This window comes from Plectropomus leopardus, chromosome 1 (assembly GCF_026936395.1).
Source record: "Plectropomus leopardus strain MGB_pleo_1.0 chromosome 1, ASM2693639v1, whole genome shotgun sequence".
Classification (NCBI taxonomy): domain Eukaryota; kingdom Metazoa; phylum Chordata; class Actinopteri; order Perciformes; family Serranidae; genus Plectropomus; species Plectropomus leopardus.
This window is the reverse complement of record NC_142176.1, coordinates 32,655,625-32,667,870: the sequence shown is the minus strand read 5'-3', so window position 1 is coordinate 32,667,870 and position 12,246 is coordinate 32,655,625. Positions and strand designations below refer to the sequence as shown.

The 12,246-nt window shown below is 37.9% G+C and overlaps 1 long non-coding RNA gene across 6 annotated transcripts in view; it reads right to left on the bottom strand.

Moving 5' to 3' along the window:
- Positions 1 to 1,525: 1,525 nt before the first annotated feature.
- Positions 1,526 to 12,246, bottom strand: part of LOC121937823 (uncharacterized) — a 394,787-nt gene continuing 384,066 nt past the window's right edge. For 3 of the 6 annotated variants that reach the window (XR_015777030.1, XR_006105216.2, XR_015777032.1), the window contains 2 exons: positions 10,390 to 10,577; positions 1,526 to 2,433 (listed from right to left, as the gene is read on the bottom strand). This is a non-coding gene — a long non-coding RNA (uncharacterized LOC121937823). Of the gene's footprint in view, positions 2,434 to 10,389; positions 10,578 to 10,699; positions 10,818 to 12,246 lie in introns of those variants that run through there. The other 3 variants (XR_015777029.1, XR_015777025.1, XR_015777031.1) reach the window with 2 other exon arrangements.

Genomic DNA, 12,246 nt, shown 5'->3' with positions numbered 1-12,246 from the left:
TTTGAACTTTCAAATTAGACATTTTTCCATATACTATACTATGGTGTGTTTGACCATTTTTTCAACATGGTAAATTATGATGTTTTTGGCCTTTTTTTCTACTTTGTATACTATGCCTCTCTTCAAGTTATGATATATTGTTTTCAGGCATTGTTTGGACACGTCAAACATCAACATTTTTCGACATACTCTAGTGTGGCGTTTTATAATATGTTGTTTTCAGCCAATTTTTTGACATGTCAAAATTTGACTTTTTTCAACGTACTACACTTGTCGATTTCCAAATTGCCCCCACTGGGTCAGTCTATCCAGTGCAACAGCTTGATCTGGGATGTTTGGGGTTTAACCATATCTCTGTGAAGATGTGTGCAGAGCACGGTCTGATCTCCTCTTGCTGAGTGAGCCTTAATTGCAACTCATCCACTCCAATCTTCTGCTACCAGACATTGGCCAGAATAAGTTTTGGTGAAGGAGAAGCTTTTGGTCCAAGTCGGGTCAGCTTTATAGTATAGTACATCGTCCAAATTCACTAGCAAGGACCACACCGCAACAATGAGGATGTATTTTAATCCGAAGGTTTGGTTGTTTGGGTCTATGAATGGATGTGAATGGGGGAAGGTGAGTGAGGATGGTAGAGGGACATTGTCACACCTATGTCTGAGGGGAGGGCAACGTACCGATAAAACACTGGATTCTCCAAACAAATGGGAAGGATGGCGAGGACACAGATATTCCAGGTCAGGTTAGTTTATTCTCTCAAAATAAAAAAGAGTGGCAATTTACAGGGGCATTGTTTGCCTGTGCTGGAGAACACAGAGTTAAACATAAAATACCAAATACCAGCATTTTACTAACACAAATGAGCTCATAATAAAATAAACAATAATTACCAAGTCAAAACAAACAAGGAATGTCAATCATGATTGTAGGTAAAAAATGGCATTACATCACCTTTAAAGCAGGCTTTTACCAGCTCCTCACAGCCTGTCAGTGTGTCAGCAGATCTGAGGCACTGGATCAAACCTCAGTTTTATACTCTCCATGCGCCCCTCCTATGCTCCGCCTGCTTGGCATAAACCATAATAGTTGCATTTTGATTTTAGTCTTACTTTTCTAATGTTAGTTGGGGTTCTTTCCCTTGTTACAACAATTAACTTTAACATGCAACATTTGAATTCTGTAGTATTGGAAACAAAAACTGAGTGGTAATCATTACCTCCTACCTGCTTCCTCCTTGGTGCAGGTGTGGGCAATCAGTGTCCGAAGTGAGTAATTAGTCAGGAAAAGTTTGTCAGACAGGGCTTGTCCCAATATCCCTCCTCAACTCCTCCATCCTCTGTCTTCGATCACTTGACCCGGAAACCGATCAAGACCGAAGGACGTAAGGACATCCCAATTGCTCAAATGCACTCGGAGGAGTTCGGGAGCCGAAGAGGGAGGAGGCTCTCGGAGAAGAATGAAGCGAGGATAAACGAGAGCGGCCTTCCCGGAAGTCTTTTACCAACCCACACACCCCCATGACCGAAAATCAGGTAATGATTTGATGCATGCAGCACAGCAGCTACAGCTGGTCGGACTGATCTGACACATGCAACTTTACTGCATCACTCCCAAGTTTTATACGTTAATGTTTCCTGATTCACCATCATTTTCTTGTCATGTTATTTCCCTCCTTAACTTTTATAATAACACCAATCGTCATTTCTATTAAGTCACACGTGAGGCTGATCATTCCTGAGCTACAGAATTTCAATTTTCCCTGACACATTTAGTTCAATAAATAATTTCCAGTGTTAAAAAGACACCATGATCATATTCCAGGTTATTAAATAACAAGTTTACAATCAGAATAGCAATAGAGACAGAAGCATATATTGAATAAATCGTATAACTGTATATGTACTATATATATATATATATGCCTACACTCCGTGTGCAAAAACAAACTCCATTAGAAGTTTGTCCCTCTGTTAATAAAGCTGACATCGCTTCACGTGATGCTCTAGAGGAAAGGAAGTCTCGTTAGTCTAAAGACATGTCTCTCTCCTCGCATCTCATCCTCAGCCCCTCCGCTCACATCTCCTGTGGGTGGGACTAAAACGCCAGGGAGAGTAACATGGATGAGAGATAAGGTGATGGGATGTACCCATGGCTTCTTTGGAAGCCAGAGGGTGAGTGTTAAACTGATCAGAGAGATAGAATGTGATGGGAGAGTGGATACTGGGTGTTCACCACCAGTGAAGCCACACTACTGTTATTATTTGCTTGCTCCTTTGTTCATTTTCAGTGACCATGTGGGCCCTTATGGTCACAGACATCTATTGTCAGGCTGGTCTGGGAGAAAGTCTTGATGGCCAGGTAGGGAGAGACTCAGGGTGGGGGTACCATCTCGGGGTGTGTCCACCTGATCTGATTTCAGAGCCCCAGACGTGCCTAGAACGAGACATAGGAGAGGCATGTACAGGGATGAACAATGAGATTTAGAGGAGGAGGAAACAAGGTAGGGACAAGAAGAGGGGAGATGAGAATGGACAAGGCAGGAAAACACACAGACAAACAAACGGGAGGGCGGGCAGAGAGATCCAAGACAAACAGAGCAAAATGGGTTAACAGGTATAAGTAGGCAGGCAAGTAATTACAGGTGTGGAGGAGGAGTGGTTGAGGTGTGGTCCTGCTCCTCAACCTAAGTTAACAAATTAACTTCATATCATGAAAAAAAAAACATCCTTGGTATAGTATGTTGTACAAACTCATGAAAAAATGTCATAGTACAGTCTGACGTCCAAAATCATAAAAAAAGTCATAGTATAGCATGTCGTTCCAAAATCATGAAAAAATGGTATGTCGTTCAAAATAGCGTCAAACAGTCATAGTATAGTGTGTCATCCAAAATAGTATATAAAAATCATAGTATAGCATGTAGTCCAAAATATGATAAAAGAGTCAAACTATGGCATGTCATGCAAAATAGAGCAAAATGAAGCCATAGCAGAGCATGCTGTCCAAAATAGCACAAAAAAGCCATACGGTAGCATGTCGTACAAGATTGCATATCAAAAATCATACTATAGCATGTTGTCCAAATCAGCATAAAAAAGACAGTACAGTATGTCATCAAAAATAGCATTAAAATGTCATACTGTAGCATGTCTTCCAAAATAGCATAAAAAAGTCATACCATAGCATGTCATCCTAAATTGCATAAAAAAGTCATACTACAGCATGGTGTCAAATATAGCGCAAAAAAGTAATTCTATTGCATGTCAACAAAAATAGCATTAAAAAGTAATTCTATTACATGTTAATGTCAAATATAGCATAAAAATGTCATACTATAGCCTGTCATCCAAGAAAGTATAAGAAAGTCATATTATGGCATGTTTTCCAATATAGCGTCAAAAACTCATGCTATAGAATGTTGTCCAAAATAGCATCAAAAAGTCACACTATAGCATGCCGTTCCAAATAGCATAAAAAAAGACATTGTATAGTATGTCGCCAAAATTAGCATTAAAAAGTTTTACCATAGGATGTCATCCCAAATAGTCCAAAAAAGTCAAACTATAGCATGTCATTCAAAATACAATAAAAAGTCATTCAATTGCATGTCGTCCAAAATAGCACAAAAAAGTAATTTAAAAAAGTCATACTATAGCATGTAGTCGAAAATATCATAAAAAGTCATACTATAGCATGTCCATGTCGTCCCAAATAGCATGAAAAAGTCATGCTATAGTATGTTGCCCCAAATACATTAAAAAGTCATATTATAGCATGTCGTCAAAAATAGCATGAAAAAGTCATACTATAGCATGTCATCCAAAAATAGCATAAAAAAAGTATACTATAGCATGTAGTCCTAAATAGCATCAAAACGTCATACTATTGCATGTCGTCCAAAATAGCATTAAAATGTCTTTCATAACATTTCATCCAAAATAGCATAAAAAAGTCATACTATAGCATGTTGTCAGAAATTGCATAAAAAAGTCATAGTACAGCACGGTGTCAAATATAGCGTAAAAAAGTCATTTTGTTGCATGTCGTCAAACATAGCATAAAAAGTCATACTACAGCATGTCGTCCAAAATAAAGCAATCCTATAACATGTTGTCCAAAATAGTATAATAATCATACTATAGTATGTTGTCCAAAAGAGTATAAAAAGTCATATGATGGCATTTTGTCCAAAACAGCATAAAAATGTCATACAATATCATAACAAAGACATTCTATAGCATGTCATCCAAAATAACACAAAAAAGTCACAAAAAAGCATAGAAAGCATAAATACTTATAAATACCAGGTAATCCTGCGCTGCAGTACATTCATCCAAGCTCCCTGATGCCTTAGGTGCCTTAGTAAGCCAGGCGTCAAGATCATTGCTGGACTTCTGAATGGCAGCAGAATCTCTCAGAGTTGAATCAAAGAGCTTCCCCAAACTCTTGGCTGGTTGCTCTGTGATGGAGGGAATGGTGGTTCCAGATAGTACAAAGTGGAATTTGTCTTACCATTCCCCCTCCTCAGCACCATGGACCTTGACTTGGTGGCTTAAAACTTATCCTGGCTGGATTCTGTGTGCTCAGATTAAATATTGTGCTCTCAAATTAAAATAATTTCCTTTCAAGTAAAAAATTGTGTGCTTGATATAAAAAAAATTGCGCTCTCAAATGAAAATACTGCGCTCTTGATTCAAATACAAGCTTGACGATTTTTGACAGGAAAATAACTCCATACTAGATCAGTCCAAAACAGCAGCACAGTTTCCCCAAGCCCCCAGGAAGTGTGCCATGCATTGATGCAAAATTTACATAGTGGCCAAAAGTGGAAGTACACCGTTTGACTCGGTCACGTGATGACACTGGCCCAGAGTCTTTTCCCCATTGACTAACATGGGGAAAGAGACATCTGTAAATCAGTAAATTATTTTTTGTGAGCGTCTCTACTACGCGTGCTCTACAGGCCAGTTGATCCGGGTAATTTACGCATTTCTAAACCCAGAAAAAGAGCTTTTTCTGCCTCATGCACCCATGTGCAGCTCTCATAGGTATGATCGAGGCCCCGCCCCCATGGCTGTATCCAGACTTCACTATAATACAATCAATTGGTTTCCCCCCATTGTTTCTTTTTGTTAAAACACTTTCCCTGACGAGATTTTCCGTCAAACTGTGTTTTCACTGTGGTGTAGGGGACACTGTTACGGATGTTGTGCAATAAAACCATTTCCATGCCCAAAAACAAACAAACAAGACAATCTAAGGTCCTAGGGTGACTGGAGGACTGACATGCCGACTTTATTGCTATTTAGTGGCTTTTCAGACCCTCTCAGTGGCATTGTTGGTTGTTGTTGGCATTGTATTGTAGCTTTGGTGCTTCCTGACATTTTGGGACTGCGGTCAAGCCAGCATCCAACTCCATAACCATAGTCAAGCCAGCCCCCACAACATTTTGTGTTGCGTGCATAGAAAAGACATTACCGTAGGAGTGTGACACAACTGATTTGCAAATAGAAGCCCGCTGCTGGCGTAACTCTCGTTGATGAAGTGTAGGCCAGTTTAACAGCAGTCAATGACCAGATACTGGGATGTAACATTTCAAAATAAAAGCCATTTGAAATATCAGAAATATTGAATGGTTGCAGCTTAATGAGGATTCATACTAAAACAGACTCAACCAGATATGAGGACAATCTGATGTGGAATTTTTTGTTTCCACAGACTAACTTAGCTTCAGACTGATAGGAGACCACCCCACAATGTGACTAACCCAATATTAGGGCAATCTGATGTAGAATTTCAAAATAAAGCTATCCGAAATATGACAGATTTCGTAGATAACAAGCAAGCTTTAATTTGAGATTTAAAATAAACTCCCTGTTTCCAGACTCATTTTGGTTTAGACTGATAGGAGAAAACCACACAACATGACTGTCAACATATCAGGATGATCTGATATGAAATTTCAAAATAATAGCCATCTCAAATATGAAAAAACAGCTAGATTTCTGGCATGTTTTAATCTGGGGTCAAAAATTAACTCCCTAATTTTGGTTTTAAAAAATATATCATGACTTTCTAAGGTATTTTTCCATGGTATTCTATTCTATTCTATATATTTTATGACTGTTTTTGACTTATTGAATTTGATTTTGATAATTTGATTTTTTGTTTGTTTGTTTGTTTTTGTTTCTTGGACTTTTCATACAGCAACTTTTTTAAGGCCACCAAGTTCCAGGGGATTAGACACTTAAAAATATATATATAATTGGGGAAAAGTGAGCCGGACAACTGGAAGTATGCATACAAAGACAAGTTAAGGTTTATTTACATTAAAGAAGAAATGAAGGCATACAATGAAATTATTTTAGTATTAACTAAAAACAATTTCCTTTAAAACAAAACAGAACAAATGGAATTTGAAATCAACATGTCAAAAACTAATTCAAACAAAAGATTTCAATACAACACTATCTACCCAGAAGGGAATGAAGATTTCCATCTCTGGACATTGTTATTCTAGTACTCTAGTATTCTTGATGGCATAGTATACTATGACTTCTTTTATATTTTTGATGAAATACTATACTCTTTTTGATGACATACTATACTCATTACTATTACGATGACTTATTTCAGGGATTTTTGACGGCATACTATACTATGCCTTTTTTAAAATATTTTGACATCATTTTACAGAATGACTTTTTTAATGTATTTTTGCGACATACTATACAATGGCATTTTAATAGTTTTGACTACATATTATAATATGACTTTTTAATGATATTTTTACGACATATCCTACTATGACCTTTTTTTTTTTTAATATTTTGACAGCACATTATACCATGACTTTTCTTTTTAAATTTTTTTTGTAACACTATAGTATGACTTTTTTTTTGTATACTTTTCATGGCATACAATACAGCAGTTTATTTAGTTCAAAACATTTTACAGCATGCATTTACAATTGTCTTAGTGGTAATTAAACCATTCATCCTTGTAGTAATAATAATTTTATCTGCCCTCCAAGACTAAAAATACCAATCAGTAGTAAAAGTCCAATAATCAGCTCTTGCATAGTCACTCTCAGTAGTTGTTACTAGCATCTTCCCACCACTTTCCTGCAACCTACTGGCTTAGCAGGGAGCTCCACTGCATGTAAGCATGGAAGATTTATGTCAGGCAGCGAGTATGTGTCCAAAACATGACACTCCCTGTGTACTCCCTGAAGCGAGAGGCTACACTTCCTGATCAGCAAGCCTGACACACTGGACAGCTGACCTTTGACCTCTCATTTCACCTGAGTCGCACAGCGACCCTGCAGCCCATTCTTTGGCTCCTACAGGGTCGCTGGGGTCATAGTTGACACAGCAGTACTGTGTTATGCTGAGCTATGAGAGCCTCCCCACATCAGCACCACCCCTTCACTCAGGAAACCAGTTTCAGGCCAAATGGACGGTGTGTGTGTTTGTGTGTGGGTGTGCGTGTGTGAGCACGTGTAAATTTCTGTAGACTTATTTTTCCTCCAAATCTTCTTCAAATAATAATAGCTCTTATTCTTTAATTATTATGATGTTAATGATGTTTGTGTATTTGTGTGAGTCAATGTGTGTATCAAGCTTTTCTGGCCTTCACATGAGGAATTTCCTTCAGTTTGAATATTATTTTTTCCCCCCTCCTCCATATATCTGTATTAATAGAAAACGTGAATTTCTCCTAATGTAGATATTGCAAAACTGAGAGGGATGGGAGGAGGAAGGTGGATAGAAAAGATTGAGCGCCTTTTAGAACAAATGTGTCATGGGGGCCATTCCAAACAAGCCCATCTGTATGATCCATAATTGATTAGCGTGACTGAGTGTAGTGCGGCAACGCTCATGGGCCACGTCTGACAAACGACTAGACACGACCTTAAGAGCTGACCTACACACAACTAGGAGAAGGGAGAAAAAACATAATGAACATACAAGAAAGCCTTGGAGAAAAATCTATGCAGCTGAAGTAAACCGCATTTCGTCTGATGAGCGATGTTAAACAACAACTGGACCGGCGGGCAATTACCATGATTGGAGTGCTGTGCCTTGTGAGAGCCATCGAGACACACAGAGTTAACGGAGAGGTAGAGTATCCCCACCTCCTCCACTGGCCACAGAGGCTCAGTGCTCATTAGTATGCATGCTTTTACAGGCCTGGCCAAAGCAGTCAATGCTCTCCACTTTATTTATTAGTAAATAGAGACAGATGGCGATGAGGAGGTGGTATCGACTACCCATAGTCTTTTAAACAAGAATCAATGGTAGGGGTGGAGCACTGAGATGGGGGACATTAACTTGCTAATACAGCCTTATGAAATGAGCCAGGGTTGTATTATGGCTGTCAGTCTGCAAAGCCCATATACTATACAGTATATCTTTTATTTTGTTTGTCATAGCAGGGGAAAAACTCTGACTTTACCAATGTGACTTACAGAACCTGACAGCTGTCAACATATTAATAAGTGGATGCAATACACTTTTAATCCCATTGATTACCTGAGCAGTCATGTTGCAGGTTTTATTTTTGTGGCAGAAAAGCAATAAAACGTAGCGGGGCCTTGGATCTCGGATCGAAGCACACGTGTTGTTGCTGTATGTGACAAGGTGAGAGGATGGGGAGTCAGGACAGCAGACAGACACTGCAGATGTCCACATTTACATTAACAGCATGTACAGTTTAAATTCATCCCACTAGCGGGTATTGATTGTGGGCGTGTGGATGCAGTAAATGTAGCAGTATTTTAAGGATTTGAGCGAGAAGATGCAACAAGCAATATCTTTCATTCTTGTGAAAGATATTGCTTTCACAAGAATGAGACAAATGCAACCTCAACGTCAACTTGACCTTTGACCACCAAAATCTAATCAGGTCATCCTTGAGTCCACTTGAATGGGACAAATTTGTAGAAAATCCCTCAAGGTGTTCCTGAGGTATTACATTCACTAGAATGAGACATTTGACCTATGACCACCAAACTCTAAACAACTCATCTTTGATTCGAAGTGAATGTGTTTATCAAACTGAAAAAATGATCTTCAGGCGTTCTTGATATATTCATGTTCACAAGAATGAGTCGGACATACAAAAAAGTCATGTATATATATCATGTATAGTGCGCTGAAAAAACTCATAGTTTAGCATTTGAAAAAATCTGCAAAAAGCCATAGCATAGTATGTTAGAAAAACGTCAGAGTATATGTTTTTTAAAAAACAAGTCCAAACAGAAAATGAAAAAAGTCACAGTATAGTATTCATTAAAAAGTTTACGTGTAGCATGTTGAAAAAAGAAGGTGTAAATTAGTTAAAGCATAGTATATATAAAAGGGAAAATAGAACAGTGCAGTGAAAGAAAAACTCATGGTGTGGCATGCTGAAAAAACTGCAAAAAAGTAGTATATCAAAAAAAAGTCATAGTAAGGAATGCCAAAGAAAGTGGAAAAAGAAATTCATAGTATAGTATGTTGAAGAAATTCATACTAAAATATGTCTAAAAAATCATCAAAAAATCATAGTATAGTATTGCATAATAATTTAGTATCAGCAAAAAAAAGTCATGGTATAGTATTTTGAAAAATGTCATAGTAAAGTATGTCATGGTATTTCATTAAAAAGTCATAGTATTGTACATCAAAAAATCCATAGTACAGTTTGTCAAAAGAAAAGTCATAGTACAGTATGTGGGGAAGAAAATCATTTAAAAAGTTATAGTATAGTGTGTCATTTAAAATGTTATTGTATAGTCATCAAAAATATCACATAAACTTCATAGTGTAGTTAGTATGTTAGTATGCATGTAAAAAATATAAGTAACAGTATAGTATGCTGTCAAAAATACTAAAAAGGCATATTATAGAATATTATCAAAAACATGAAGTCATACTATTGTATGTCATCAAAAATATATATTTAAAAAGTCATTGTATCGTATCACATCCAGAGCGTCATAAAGCAAAGTCATTTTATCGTCGTGCCATCCAAAATATCTTAAAAGAATCATAGTATGACATTCAACATGTCATAAAAAGTCATCAAAAAATGTCATTAAAACCAAAACATCCCAAATCTTCTACTAGTGTGGTTGAATTGGGGTAAAAGTATTATTCTAACTTTTGCTTGCCTTAATTTTATCAATGAAAATTTTAGTATTCAAGAAAAACAATGCTTCCTCAAGCTTGGGGAATCTCAACAAACGTAAAAGCATTTCTGCTTTGAGTATTCATATTTCTTCTCCCATCTGTGGCGATCTCACACAGAGTCAAACAGTGCAAAGGTTCATGTTTGTTTGTCCCAACCCTTGCTCTCTATCTGCTGCTCACTCCCATTGTAGACACATCCAAACGGACCCCCTACCTCTACCACACTGAGGCAGTCCTTCCTTCCATCCGTAACCCAGAGTCTTGGGTTCGAGAGCTCACTGTTGTTCTGAGCCACCCCAGCATCCTGGTAGTGCTATGAAGGGAAAACAGCAGCACCGCAGTGGAGTTTCCTTTCCCTGTCTCATCTGAAGCAGGCTCTGCTGGCTGTCCGGATCAAACTGTCTGCAAACAAGAGGAGGCCCATGCATTAAAGACTCGCCACGGGGGCACCCGTCCTAGAAGTTTCACTCTCTAAGAGCCCTGGAGAGGGTAATATTACAAGGAGAGTTTATGTGTGTGTGCACCTCAGTGTGGGTTCACGTGTGTTTCAGGCTCTTCTAATTTCTCAAGATGATATACTCAAGTCACAGAAGCTCTTCCACTCATCACATTGGGTTCTGGATAGGTGTTTCCTGGAAGAACCTGACACACATGAAGTAATTGTTGTTGTTTCCACCATGAGGGCAGAAAAAGAAATTGGCAACTGGCAAAAGAGAGCTGCTTAGAACTTAACTAGTATAACAAAAAACTTGAGGATAAAAGAAACCTTGTCACAACACTTTAAACATTGTTTCATGTAGCCAACAGTTGACCTGAGGTTACATCCATTCTAATATCTTCTCATTTAAATTCATATATATTTCTACCTTTATGCCCATATAAAATAATGGATATAGTTTCCTGGTCCGAAAAGTGATGCCAATGTGGAAGTGCCTTTAACCTGCATTCTTTCAAATGGCCAGCGGGGGGGCACTCCACTGGTTGCAGAAAGACGGCCTGACTTGATTTTACACTTGATTTATTGCCTTAGTAAACATTTTCCTAGTGAATTTATGGGCTAAATCGCTACTTGAAAGTTTTCTTCAATACACCATTATGTTGATTTTGTAAATTATAGTCTTATTTTGATTTAAGTAGATAATAAAGCAAGGGCATACTTGACGCAATGATGCGCCAACACAAAATGCCATCCATCTCTGCCTAAGCAGTGCTCAATAATCAACTTAGATTAGTCTGCACTGAGTTTGAAAGGGATACTGAATACATGAGAGATATAAGTAAAGAAACCACTGTAAAGTTCACTTCCCTTCATGCTGCTTGCTTTCAACTGTTTACTAACCTCTTACCAGACCTCCCCGTAACGTGAAATTTGACACACCAAAAAAAAAGACAATAGAAAAGTAAGCTTGTCTGCTGCAGCACTGTGTACACAGCCCAGCTCTACTGGCAATGGTAAAGGGTTAGATATAGCTATTGTGTCTATAGCATATTTTAAGTAGGTTTACCCCTGTTTGAAAAAAACCTGCGTGCATGCGTTATTTTTTTGTGGAAAAGAGTTTTTAGTGTGATTATTAAAATAACAGAAAAAATGACATCTCCCACTATTAATTCTTCACTTTATAGAAATGCAACAAAGGTTTGGTATGTATTGTTTTGCTAAAAATTATCACTTTGGAACAGATTGCTGCTAGGTTTTTTTTTTTTTTTTACATTATTTTTCTTGTCAAAGGTCGTAAAAAGGGACAAAATATCACCATTGCAGTTTATTTTGTCATCACTGCTGTCTGCACTTTGAAATTTTAAGCTCTACAGTGTGACACCACTAAGCTTTTTTCTTCATTCAGAGAACAACTAAAGTTTGAAAGTCTCAGGTCTGCTTCTTTCATCTTTGTTCATCTTTGCTTCTGAAAAAAAGAAGACAGGCACTCTTCACTCTCCTATTTCTCTCTTCTTACTCTTTCTCCCCCCTCTCCTCTGCTCGCCTTCTTCCTCCACTCACTCTGTCCAGGGAGTCATTATTGCTTTGGTAAATATTTCATAGGCCTCAATACCTTTGCACACAGCCACCTGC